The sequence below is a fragment of the Meles meles genome, chromosome Y, assembly GCF_922984935.1.
Source record: "Meles meles chromosome Y, mMelMel3.1 paternal haplotype, whole genome shotgun sequence".
Lineage (NCBI taxonomy): Eukaryota > Metazoa > Chordata > Mammalia > Carnivora > Mustelidae > Meles > Meles meles.
Genome location: NC_060088.1, coordinates 9,961,585 through 9,976,047, shown reverse-complemented (window position 1 = coordinate 9,976,047; position 14,463 = coordinate 9,961,585). Strand labels below are relative to the sequence as shown.

The window sequence follows — 14,463 nt, the reverse complement described above, 5'->3', positions numbered from 1 at the left end:
TCATGATGCCCTTTTCTGTGCTGGAAAATCAGCTGATAGCCTTAATCAATTTCCCTTGTATATAAGTAGTCATTTTTTTCTTTTGATTTTTTAAATTTATATTTAATCTTTACCTCCTTAATTATTATGTGTCCTCATGTGGACTCTTTCAGATCATCTTGTTGAGGGTTTGCTGTGTTTCCTCAGCCTGGTTATCTCTTTCATTCCCCACATTGTGGAAATTTTCAGCACTTATTTCTTCATTTTCAGCACTTCATTTCACTCATTAAACGTTCTTGTCCTCTCTTCCTCTTCTCCTTCTGGACTCCTTGTAACATGAATGTTATTATGCTTGATGCTGTCCCAAATGTCCTCATTCTAAAATTTGTTCTTCTTCCTGCTCCTCAACTGGAATGTTTTCCACTCCATTCCCTGTCTCCCAGATCACTAACCCATTCTAATGTACTCTTTATTTATTCCTTCTAGCATATTGCTTATTTCAGCTATTGAATTCTTCAGTTCTGTTTGCTATTTTTTCTTTCTTTTTTTAAAGAGATTTTATTTATTTGAGACATAGAGTGAGCAAGCAAGAGAGAACACAAGTTTAGAAAGGGACAGAAGTAGAGGTAGAAGCAGACTCCCTATTGATCAGGGATCCCAAAGGCAGGGCTCAATCCCAGGCCCCTGGAATCACGACCTGAGCCAAAGGCAGATGATTAACTGACTGAGCAACCCAGGTGCGCTAGTATGTTTTTATTTCTAGGCACATTTAATTTAATATCAAGAATGCAATGGAAAAAAGGACCAAATACAATGAAGGAAACACATCAACACCAATGACAATGCTTTTTCAGCATATGCCTGTAACAAAATGTGGATTCAATTTCACTACTGAAAAAAAAAATGAAAAAAACAGTGAGTCTCATCACAGCCAATATCTTTATACAATCTATACTGACATGAATGTTTATAGTGTTTCCAAAAGTTTCAACCTGAGGTTTGATACCACACCTTTATGTCTGTACAGTCCTCTGTACGATTACCCATAGCATTAGCAATCATTCAAAGATAAAACCATTGATTGAAACTATATTGATTTAAGGCTCGATCTAGTATCGAGTATTGGCTAAGTATGAGTATTGGCTAAATATATGAACTATTTGTGCTGATATCTATCATTTGATTCTCTCATGACTACTAAATTGTTCTCAGCAAATAAACTCTTAAACGACAAAATTTTTGTTGTTTGAGCTTTGACCCAGAAGTTCAACAAGAATCATGAAGCCCATAGTCTTGATATAGCAAAACTGATATACAATGTCCTTACGTCACTATAGGCAAGGTTAGGAGTGATGCATATTCCAAGTTTCCATTTTAAAGGAATTTTACATATTCAATTCAGGAGTTCAAATCTCTAGGTTTTTGTTACTCCAAAAAGAGTGTGCCTCAGACTTAAGACTTCTGTTTCTCTATTTTTTTTTTTTTTTCAAACAGAAACATTTCTTAAGTGTCTACTTGTTCTAGAAGGGGAATTATTCAGAGGTGGCCACTTTGGAATAGTCCCACACAATCAAGCCTCTATCAGGTATAAACTCCCAGGCACTCAGTTCATTTGGGGCTTTTTCCCATTTGTCTTTAGCCTGATTCAGGTCACCTTTCATTTTTAGGAAAAATAAGTTGATAGCTGGGCCTACCATTGTTGATCTCATTTGGGCAATGCTGGGCTATTGGACTCGCTTGAGGTACTGGATTTGAGTAGGACACACTTACATCTCTTGCTCCTTTGTTGCTGCCTAGTATTGTTGATGCTTTAGTTTTTCTTCAGACTCCCTTAACCTTGTTATATCATAAGCAATCATATCTGCATCCTTGCTATCTGAAGCTTGGACATATGATTCATCTCATTTCCATCTTAGAATTAACTCATCTCAGAGTCAAGATGGGGGGAAGTAGGAGGAGGCACCATTTCAACCTGTAACCTAAAGTGAGCTGATTACCTACCAAAGAACTCCAACCACCCATGAAATCAGCCTGAGATCAGAATTATACACGTCTGGATCTCTACAGGAGCAGAAGACGCCAGTGGCAGGTAAAGCAGACTGGGAGCATCGGACTGATATCGGAAGATAAACAAAAGGGGAGCCACCAGAGCTGACCGATTGGAAAGTAATACCCCAATATGAGAGTGCCCTGCATCTGGGGACCAGCATTAACTTGGAGTCTGTTTGAAAGTGCTCAAAAAACAAAGAGCAAATGATTTTGGGGGTGGGGGTGGGAAAGTAGTGGGAATCTGGGCGGTTAGGGACACGGACCTAAGCCCCTGGACCCAGGAGAGCCTCCCCTGGCACTGAGCCAGAGAGAATGAGGTGGAGAAATCAGGTCTCCGTCCCTGAGCCGCCAGTGCACCTGACCCACAAGTGTGCCCGAGAACGAGTGGGGTCTGGCTCCCATGAGGGGCAGGGAGCCTGGCCAGACGGCAATCCTGAAATGCATGCATCCCACAACCTCCCTTGGGAGAGGTGCTCATAGGTTCTAGCCTGGAGCTCTGGCATCCGGAAAAAACAGACATTCCCACCCCGGGACAGTGGGAAAATCTCAGTGTGCGATCACAGCTTGGAACCTCTCTGGCGGTCTGGTGCTGCCTAGACAGTCGCCACTGCCCTGGTATTGGGTACAATGAGGAGCTCCTGCATCCCCAGAGACCGTGACTCAGAATCGGCTCTGGCAGCAGCTCTGCAGAGCATTCTGAGGCTTCTCTCTGAGGTGCAGTTTGCTCTCCTCTAAAACTCCAAAAACCCTCAAAAGCTGTCAAGGCGAGAGAAAACAGATGAAAGAACATAAAAAACCCCAGAGAACAAAAGCCTGAAAAAAAAAAAAACAGTTTCCTCAGAGCCCACCCCCTTGAGGGTAGTGGGAGGACCTAACTCAAGGAACATCATTGTCTGAAAACCCACATGGCAGGCCCCTCCCCCAGAAAACCAACCAGGAAGGAAGAAAAAAAAAGAAGACTACAACAGAACAACCACCATAGGGATGCCTGGGTGGCTCAGCTGTTAAAGCAGCTGCCTTCGGCTTAGGTCATGATCCCAGTGTCCTGGGATCGAGTCCACAACCAGCTCCTTGCTCAGCAGGGAGCATGCTTCTCCCTCTGCCTCTGCCTGCCACTCTGTCTGCCTGTGCTCACTCTCTTGCTCTCCTCTCTGACAAATAAATAAATAAAATCTAAAAAAAAAAAGAAGAAAAAAAGAGAACAACCACCACTACTTCATAAATACAACTTTTATTTTTAACTCTTTATCAATATTCTGGTTCTTTTTTTTATACATACAGATAATTTTTAACCTATTTACCATCACACTGAGATGTCCAGTACATCAAATTCTTTAATAACTTTCTAACCTGAACTTTTTGATACATACACCCATGTATTTCTTTTGCTTTTCTATTTTTTTTAATTCTTTTTTAAATTTTAACTTAGTTTAGTCTAGTTTATTCTTTTTTAATTTTTATTTTCTACTATACATATAGAGTTAAACTTCAAGGTAATCCCCTTTCCCCAATCAATGCTACCCCTATAGGCAAACCAGTTTCTAATGCCCCTGTAACTTAGGAAAGTTGAGTCCCTTAACAAAAACATCAAGATATATTCAGGAAGAATCAAAATAACCTTCCTCAGCCACACTGAGAATTTATAAGCACTCTCCAAATTTTTCCTTCTGTCAGTGTTTCTGTGAATTTGTGTTTGTCCTGATAATATATAAATCTTACACTTGGGGTTCATTCTGATGAGGTTCTTCCCTTTTTTGCTTATGTATATATATATATATATATATTTTTTTTTTCCTCTTGTCATATATTTTATCAGTCTTTTTCTTTGTCTGTTTTTGTTTGTATACTTCATAAATCTTACATTTGGGCCCATTTGGGCAGAGCCTTCTCTTTTATCTTCCCTTTCTTTTCCTGTTTCTCTATCTCTCACTCCTTTTTCCTTTTTTTCTTTTCCTTTTTTTTTCTTTCTTCTTCTCTATTTCTTATTCTTTTCTTTTTTCTCTCATTTGGGTGGAGATCCCTGATTGCACAGAAGCGTTCCAGGGTGCACCTTGACTGCACCACAATCAATACGTCCAGCTGCATCTGTTCAGTCATCTCTTAACAAAATGATTAGGAGGAGGAATACCCAACAGAAGAAAAATACAGAGGATGGATCTTCTGCAACAGAGCTAATGGCTATCAACATAGACAATATGTCGGAAAAGGAATTCAGAATAACAATTATCCAGGCAATAACTAGGTTGGAGAAAGCCATGGATGACCAAACAGAATTGATTAGGGCAGAACTGAAAGCCACCAGGGTTGATGTTCAAAATGCTCTCAATGAATTCCAATCTAATCTAAATTCTCTAAAAGCTAGTGTAACTGAGACAGAAGATAGAATTAGTGATCTGGAGGACAAACAGATAGAGAGAAAGGATCAGCAGGAGGCCTGGAACAAACAGTTCAGAAGCCAAGAAAACAGAATCAGGGGAATAAATGATGCCATGAAACGTTCCAACGTCAGAATTATTGGAATCCCTGAAGGGGAGGAAAAAGAAAGAATTCTAGAAGATATAGTGGAACAAGTTGTCTATGGAAATTTTCCCAATCTCACGAATGGAAACAACGTTCACGTACTAGAGGCAGAGAGATTTCCTCCCAAGATTTTAGATTCTCGAATGTCCTCACGACACCTTATAGTTAAAATGAGGAATTATGTTTCACAACAGACCCTCTTAAAAGCAGCTAGGACAAAAAAGCTCCTTACATACAGAGGAAAGCCCATTAGAATAACATCAGACCTTTCCACAGAGACTTGGCAAGCCAGGAAGGGCTGGCAAAATATATTCAGAGTACTAAATGAGAAGAACATGCAACCAAGAATACTCTATCCAGCAAGACTGACATTCAAAATGAATGGAGAGATAAAGTTTCTAAGACCTGCAAGGCGTAAAAGACTATGCAAACACCAAGCCGACACTGCAGGAAATATTAAGGGGGGTTCTAAATAGAGAAAAAAAATCCTAAGAATATCATTGAACAGAAATATAGAAGCAATCTACAAACAGAAAGACTTCAAAGGAAACACGATGTCAATAAAAAACCTATCTCTCAATAATCACTCTCAATGTGAATGGCCTAAATGCACTCATAAAATGACACAGGGTTGCAGATTGGATAAAACGACAGGACCCATCCATATGTTGTCTACAAGAGACCCATTTTGAACCTAAGGATACCCCGACTGAAAGTGAAGGGATGGAGAAGCATCTTTCATGCCAATGGGCCTCAAAAGAAGGCTGGAGTAGCAATTCTCATATCATATATATTAGATTTTAAACTAAGGACTGTAGTCAGAGATACAGAAGGACACTAAATCATTCTGAAAGGGACTATGCACCAAGATGATCTAACAATTGCAAATATCTATGCCTCCAATACGGGAGCACCCAATTACATAAGAAAACTATTAATCAAGATGAAGAGTCATATTGATATGAATACACTAATAGTAGGAGATCTTAATATGCCTCTCTCAGAAATAGACTGATCATCGAAGCAGAAAGCTAATAAAGAAATAAGAGCATTGAATGAAACATTGGACCAGATGGATCTCATAGACACATACAGAACATTCCACCCTAAAACTACAGAATACACATTCTTCTCAAGAGCACATGGAACCTTCTCCACAATAGACCACATACTCGGTCACAAAGCAGGACTCAACCGATACCAAAAGACTGACATTATTCCCTGCATATTCTCAGATCACAATGCTTTGAAACTGGAACTCAATCACAAGGAAAAGTTCAGAAGGAACTCTTAACACCTGGAAGCTAAAGACTACTTTGCTTAAGAATGCTTGGATCAAGCAGGAGATCAAAGATGAACTTAAACAATTCATGGAAACCAATGAGAATGAAGACACTTCGGTCCAAAACCTATGGGATACAGCAAAGGCGGTTCTAAGGGGGAAATACATAGCCATCCAAGCCTCCCTCAAAAAAATTGAAAAATCCAGAATACACCAGCTCTCTCTACACCTTAAAGAACTGGATTATCAACAACAAGTCTAACCAACTCCACATGCAAGAAGGGAAATAATCAAGATTAGAGCATAGATCAATGAGGTAGGCACCAGAGATACAGGAGAACGTATCAATGAAACTAGAAGCTGGTTTTTTGAAAGAATCAATAAGATCGATAAACCATTGGCCACACTAATCCAAAAGAAATGAGAGAAAGCCCAAATTAATAAAATTATTAATGAAAAGGGAGAGATCCCAAGTAACACCAAGGAATAGAAACACTTCTCAGAAATCATTACCAACAGTTATACGCCAATAAACTAAGCAACCTAGATGAAATGGATGCATTCCTCCTGGAAAACTAAAAACTCCCAAAATTGAACCAGGAAGAAATTGAAAACCTGAATAGATTGATATCTAGTAACGAGATTGAAGCAGTGACCAAAAACCTCGCAAAAAACAAGAGCCCAGGACCTGACGGATTCCCTGGGGAATTCTACTAAACTTTCAAAGAAGAAAAACACCAATTCTCCTGAAGCTTTTCCAAAAAAATTGAAGCAGAAGGAAAACTTCCAGACTCTTTTTCTGAAGCCAGCATTACCCTGATTCCGAAACCAGGCAAAGAACAGGAGAATTTCAGACCAATATCACTGATGAATATGGATGCAAAGATTCTCAACAAGATCTTAGCAAACAGGATCCAGCAGCACATGAAAAAGATTATCCACCATGACCAGGTGGGATTCATCCCTGGGTTGCAAGGTTGGTTCAACATTCGCAAATGAATCAATGTGATAGAACAAATCAATAAGAGAAGAGAGAAGAACCACATGGCCCTCTCAATTGATGCAGGAAAAGCATTTGAGAAAAATCCAGCATCCGTTCCTGATTAAATCGCTTCCAAGTATAGGGATAGAGGGAACATTCTTGAACATATCAAATCTTTCTATGAAAGACCCACAGCAAATATCATCCTCAATGGGAAAAAGCTTGCAGCCTTCCTATTGAGATCAGGAACACGACAAGGATGCCCACTCTCACCACTCTTGTTCAAAATAGTACTAAAAGTCCTAGCAACGGCAATCAGAAAAAAAGAGAAATAAAATTATCTAAATTTGCCAGGAAGAAGTCAAACTCTCTTCGCAGATGACATGATTCTTTCTATGGAAAACCCCAAAGACTCCACCCCCAAACTACTAGAACTCATACAGCAATTCAGTAACGTGGCAGGAGACAAAGTCAATGTACAGAAATCAGTAGCTTTCTTATACACTAACAATGAAAATACAGAAAGGGAAATTAGAGAATTGATTCCATTTACCATAGCACTAAGAACCATAAGATACATGGGAATAAGCCTAACCAAAGTGCTAAAGGTCCTGTACTCGAGGAACAAGAGAACACTCATGAAAGAAATGGAAGAAGACACAAAACGATGGAAGATTGTTCCATGCTCTTGGATTGGAAGAATAAACATTGTTAAAATGTCTATACTGCCTAGAGCAATCTACACTTTTAATGCCATTCCGATCAAAATTCCACTGGTATTTTTCAAAGAGCTAGAGCAAATAATCCTAAAATTTGTATGGAATCAGAAGAGACCCCGAATTGCTAAAGAAATGTGGAAAAACAAAAACAAAACTGGCGGCATCACATTAGCCGAGTTCAAGCTTTACTACAAAGCTGTGATCACCAAGACAGCATGGTACTGGCATAAAAAGAGACACATAGACCAGTGGAACAGAGTGAAGATCTCAGATATGGACCCTCAACTCTATAGTCAAATAATTCGACAAAACAGGAAAAAATATACAATGGAAAAAAGACAGTCTCTTCAATAAATCGTGCAGGGAAAACTGGACAGTGATATGTAGAAGAATGAAACTCCACCATTCTCTTACACCATAAACAAAGATAAACTGTAAATGGATAAAAGACTTGTAACAAACTTGTTATAAAAACTTGTAATAAAAAACATGAGACAGGAATCCATCACAATGCTAGAGGAGAACATAGGCAGTAACCTCTTCGATATCAGCCACAGCAACTTCTTTCAAGATATGTCATCAAAGGCAAAGGAAACAAAAGGGAAAATGAACTCTTGGGACATCAGCAAGATCAAAAGCTTCTGCACAGCAAAGGAAACAGTCAACAAAACATAAAGGCAACCCACAGAATGGGAGAAGATATTTGCAATTGACAGTACAGACAAAAGTTTGATATCCAGGATCTATAAAGAACTTCTCAACCTCAACACACACAAAACAGATAATCGTATCAAAAAATGGGCCAAAGATATGAACAGACACTTCTCCAACGAAGACATACAAATGGCTATCAGACACATGAAAAAATGTTCATCATCACTAGCCATCAGGGAGATTCAAATTAAAACCTCATTGAGATATCACCTGACACCAGTTAGAATGGCCAAAATTAGCAAGCCAGGAAACAACGTGTGTTGGAGAGGATGTGGAGTAAGGGGAACCCTCTAACACTGTTGGTGGGAATGCAAGTTAGTGCAGGCAATTTGGAGAACAGTGTGGAGATTCCTGAAGAAATTAAGAATAGAGCTTCCCTATGACCCTGCAATTGCACTGTTAGGTATTTACCCCAAAGATCCAGATGTAGTGAAGAGAAAGGCCATCTGTACCCCAATGTTTATTGCAGCAATGGCCACGGTTGCCAAATTGTGGAAAGAACCAAGATGCCCTTCAACGGATGAATGGATAAGGAAGATGTGGTCGATATACACGATGGAGTATTATGCCTCCATCAGAAAGGATGAATACCCAACTTTTGTAGCAACATGGACGGGACTGGAAGAGATTATGCTGAGCGAAATAAGTCAAGCAGAGAGAGTCAAGTATCATATGGTCTCACTTATTTGTGGAGCATAACAAAGAACACGGAGGACATGGGGAGATGAAGAGGAGAGGGAGTTGAGGGAAACTGGAAGGGCAGATGAACCATGAGAGTCTATGGACTCTGAAAAAGAACCAGAGGGTTTTGAAGGGGCTGGGGGGTGGGAGGTTGAGGAACCAGGTGGTGGGTAATTGGGAGGGCAGGTACTGCATGGAGCACTGGGTGTGATGCCAAAACAATGAACACTGTTATGCTGAAAATAAACAAATAAAAATAAAAAATATAAAAATTAAAAAAAAAAGAATTAACTCATCTCGTGCCATAATTTCAAAGTCTGCTTTACTCAGTTGAACCTATTTGGGAAGCTGTTCCTCATTGGTCATCTTGAATCATCTCCATATGGAGGCTGACTAGTATTACCTAGTTACATAGGCCAAAACTGTGCTGCCTGCTGGCGACCCAGGCTGCCAGACAAGGCGACTACTGTCCCTGTGCTCTTCCCTGATTGGTTCTTTATATTTTATGTCTCTTTATGCTCTTTCCCGTCCTTTCCGTTGAGGTCCGTGAGCATCTTTATGATCACATTACTTTGAATTCTTATCAGACATATTGCTGATCTCAGTCCTGTGTAGTTCTTTTTCTGACATTTAGTTTTGTTTTTTTTTGTTTTTGTTTTTGTTTTTGTTTTTGTTTTTGCTTGGTTATTTGGAAAATATGGATCCACTTCCTCATTTTGCCTGGGTTTCTGTGATCACCTCTCAGTGATGTCCAGCACATCCATTCAGGAGATTTTCAAAATGCTTCTTCCATGCTGGGTCTCATGTTGAGTGATAGAGTGCTCTGACCCTTTAAGATTGGAGTCTTCATTTCCTACAACCCTCCATCTCTCCTGGACTTAAGCAGGACTGAGTTTGTAAATCCCAGAGTTAAGTATTGTTGATTTCCAAATTCAGACAGTGTGGAGTCTTTCTTACTTTCTCATGTCCCCAGGGAAAAGGGTGCCTCATGTGGGGCTTGGATTCCTCAAATATTCGAGAAGTGCCTCTATGTGTGTGTGTGAGATCACTCTTGCTTGTAGATCTGTTTCAGATGACATCTCTGCCCCTCATATCCATTTTGATGTGACTTTCTCTTCATAGCCATATCTATGGGAAAGCTTATGTGCTAGTCTTCTAGTCATTTTCAGAGGGAATTTCCCTAAATGTAGTTTCACCGTTGGTGTATCTGGGAAGAGATAACTTCAGTTTCTTCCTCTCTGCGATATTGATTCATTTCCTACATTTTTTTTTTTAAATTCACATCTTAAATATATTTTTTTCAGTGTTCCAAGATTGGTTGTGTATGCACCACACCTATGCTCCATGCAATACATGTCCTCCTTAAGACCCACCACCAGGCTCACCCAACCCCACACACCTTCCCTTCCAAAACCCTCACTTTTCTTCACACAGTTTCAAAATTTTGTACTCTGTTGAATTTTTCTCCATTTAGTTACATTAAGATATTATTTGCATCTGCTTTATTAATTCTAAAAGCAGCATTTTATTTCAAGTAATGTGTAAAGGGAAATGTGTGGCAATTCAATGAAACAATTTTTTTCAAATGATGTTGGTGTCTACTCACCACAGTTTTGTAACTGCCCTACTTATGAAAAAGATGTCATGTTTGCTTTTATTCATGCCTTAAAAATGTCTTTTGTCAGTTGGTTTGAGTATTCTTCAAAGAAAGCATTTACCTATAATGTTTTTGAAGTACTACTCTAGAACTTTCTACTCTCCCCCATTCCCACCATCTGTATACACTATACCATGTTCTTAAGGGTCAATATATCAATTAAATAGACTGAGAATTAAGCACATTTCCAAGAGATCAACGTGTTATCCCACTTCTTTTCTCTGATCAAAATACTGCAGAGTGAGGAACCTCTATACTAGGTGACAGATAATATAAACATTTAAAACTTTTTCTTTTAATTTTGTATCAAACATCAGGATGTATATGCTGTTGCAACATTCAGTTCTTTGACCGAATGAACATGTGAATCAAAAATGAGAAAAAGGTTTCCTAACAAGTTCCCATTTGACTTCATGATTATCTTAATTATGGAGTAACTGTGAGCATTGAAATAGATGTATTGCTTTTTAACAATTAACATATAATATATTATTTGTTTCTGGGGTACAGTTCTGTGAACACATTCCCAATAGCACAGACCCTCCCCAATGTCCATAACCCAGCCACCCCATGCCTCCCACCCTTCTCTATTCCAGCAATCCTCAGTTGTTTCCTGAGATTAAGATCTCTTATGGTTTGTCTCCCTCTCTGGTCCCATCGTGTTTCATTTTTTCTTCCCTTCCCCTACAATCCTCTGTCTTGTTTCCAAATTCTTCATATCAGTGAGATCACAAGATAATTGTCTTTCTCTGATTGACTTATTTCGCTTAGGATAATACCCTTTAGTTCCAGCCAAATCATTTCAAATGGCAAGATTTCATTTTTTGATGGCTGCGTAATATTTCCTCACACACACACACACACACACACACACACGCACACACACACACACCACATCTTTTTTAACCATTCCTCTGTCCTTGGACATCTAGGCTCTTTCCATAGTTTGGCTATTGTTTACATTTCTGCTATAAACATTTGGGTGAACGTGCCCCTTCATATCACTACATTCGTATCTTTAGGGTAAACACCCAGTAGTGTGATTGCTGGGTCATATGGTAGCTCCATTTTCAACTTTTGGAGGAACCTCCACACTGTTTCCAGGGTGGCTGCACTAGCTTGCACTCCCACCAACAGTGTAGGAGGCTTACCCTTCTTCTGCAATCTCACCAATGTCTGTCATTTCCAGACTTGTTAATTTTAGCCATTCTGACTGGTGTGAGGTGATATCACAGTGTGGTTTTGATTTGTATTTCCATGATGTGGAGCACTTTTTCATGTGTCTGTTGGCCATCTGGATGTCTTCTTTGCATAAATTTCTGTTCATGTTTTCTGCCCATTTCTTGATTGGATTCTTTGTTTTTTGGGTATTGAGTTTGGTAAGTTCATTATAGATTTTGGATAAAAGCCCTTTATCTGATACAGCAATTGCAAATATTTTCTTCCATTCAGTTGCCCTTTGGTTTTGTGGACTGCTTCCTTTCCTGTGCAAAAGCTTTTGATCTTGATGAAGATCAAGCGTTCATCTTTGCCCTTGCTTCCCTTGCCTTTGGTGATGTTTCTAGGAAGAAGTTGCTGTGGCTGGGGTTGAAGAGGTTGCTGCCTGTGCTCTCCTCGGGGATTTTGATGAATTTCTCTCTCTCATTGAGGTCTTTCATCCATTTGAGTCTATTTTTGTGCATGGTGTAAAGAAATGGTCAAGTTTCATTTTTCTGCATGTAGCTGTCCAATTTTCCCAATGCCACTTGTTGAAGAGACTGTCTTTTTCCATTGAACATTCATTCATGCTTTGTCAAAGATTAGTTGACCATAGAGTTAAGGGTCAGTTTCTGGGCTCTCTACTCTGTTCCATTGATCTATGTGTCTGTTTTTGTGCCAGTATACCATACTGTCTTGATAATTACAGCTTTGTAATAAGAGTTTGAAGTCTGAAATTGTGGTGCTGCCAGCTTTTCAGCATTGCTCTCAAACTCAAAACAATGTTTTCAACATCCCTCTGGCTATTCTGGGTCTCTTCTGGTAACATAAATTTTAGGATTGCTTGTTCCATTTTTTGAAAAAAAGTTGACGGTATTTTGATATGGGTTACATTCAATGTGTAGATTGTTTTAGGTAGCATAGACATTTTTCCCAACCTTTGTTCTCCCAATCCATAAGAATGGGATATTTTTCCATTTCATTGTGTCTTCCTCAATTTCTTTCATGAGTGCTTCATAGTTTCCTGAGTACAGATTCTTTGCCTCTTTCATTAGATTTATTCCTCAATATCTAATGGCTTTGGGTGCAATTGTAAATAGAATCAACTCTTTAATTTCTCCTTCATCTGCCTTGCTGGTGTACAGAAGGGCAACTGCTTTCTGTGCATTGATTTTCTATACTGACACACTACTGAATTCCTGCATGAGTTCTAGCAGTTTTGGAGTTTTCCACAGAAAGTATAATATCGTCTGCAAAGAATGAGAGTTCTCATTCTCCAGTTCAGATGCCTTTTATTCCTTTGGGTCATCTTATTGCCAAGGCTAGGACTTCTAGTACTATGTTGAATAGCAGTGGTGATAAGTTTCCAAAGGAATTGTTCCTGAACATAGAGGAAAAGCTCTTAATCTTTCCCCATTGAGAATATTTGCTGTGTGTTTTTCATACATGGCTTTGATGATACTGAAGTATATGCCCTCTATCCCTACACAGTGAAGAGTTTTGATCAAGAAAGGATGCTGTACTCTGTCAAATGCTTTTCAAACCACTATTGAGAGTAGCACATGGTTCTTGTTCTTTCTTTTGTTAATGTATTGTTTGACACTGATTGATTTGCAGATGTTGGACCATCCTTGAAGTTCGGGAATAGATCTCCCTTGGTCATATTGAATTATACTTTTTATGTATTGTTGGATCCGATTGGTTTTTATTTTGGTGATAAGTTTTGCAGCCATGTTCATCAGGGATTTGGGTCTATAATTCTCCTTTTTGATGGGCTCTTTGATGGTTTGAGATCAAAACAATGCTGGCTTCATAATATGGGCTTGGAAGTTCTCCTTCCATTTCTATTGTTTGGAATGGTGTCAGGAGAACAAGTATTAGTTTTTCTTTAAATGTGGGGTAAAATTCAATTGGGAAGCTGTCCGGCCCTGGGCTCTTGTTTTTTTTTTTTTTTTTTTTTTTGGGGGGGGGGGGGAATTTTGATAATGGCTTCAATCTCCTTATTGGTCATGGGTCTGTTCAGGTTTTCTAATTCTTCCTGGTTCAGTTTTGGTAGTTTATATGTGTCTAGGAATGCATCCATTCTTCCAGATTGTGAGTTTTGCTGGCATATAGTTGCTCATAATATGTTCTTATAACGGTTTGTATTTCTTTGGTGTTGGTTGCGATCTCTTTTCTTTCGTTCATGATTTTATTAATTTGGGTTCTTTCTTTTTGTTTTTGATAAGTCTTGCTAGGGGCTTATCTGTTAATTGGTCAGGTATTTATCTTATTAACTCTTTCAAAGAACCAGCTCCTAGTCTTACCGATCTGCTCCACTGTACTTTTGCTTTCCATTTCACAGATTTCTGCTCTGATCTTTATTATTTATCTTCTCCTGATGGGTTTAGGCTCTCATTGATGTTCTTTCTCCAGCTCTTTATAGGTGTACAATGAGGTTGTGTACTTAAGACCGTTCTTATTTCTTGAGGAAGTCTTGTGTTGCTCTGTACTTTCCTCCCAGGACTGAATTGGGGCATCCCAATTATTTTGAACAGTTGTGCTGTCACTTTCACTTGTTTCCATGATTTTTAAAAATTTTTGTTTATTTATTTTTTACATTTCTTTTAAATGTTCCAGAATTTATTGTTTTGCACTACATAAAGTGTTCCATGCAATACATGCCCTCCATAATATACACCAC

General features: G+C 38.9%; 1 pseudogene; it reads right to left on the bottom strand.

The window, feature by feature from the left end:
• Positions 1-1,499: 1,499 nt before the first annotated feature.
• Positions 1,500-9,292, bottom strand: LOC123935898 (annotated as a pseudogene).
• Positions 9,293-14,463: the final 5,171 nt, after the last annotated feature.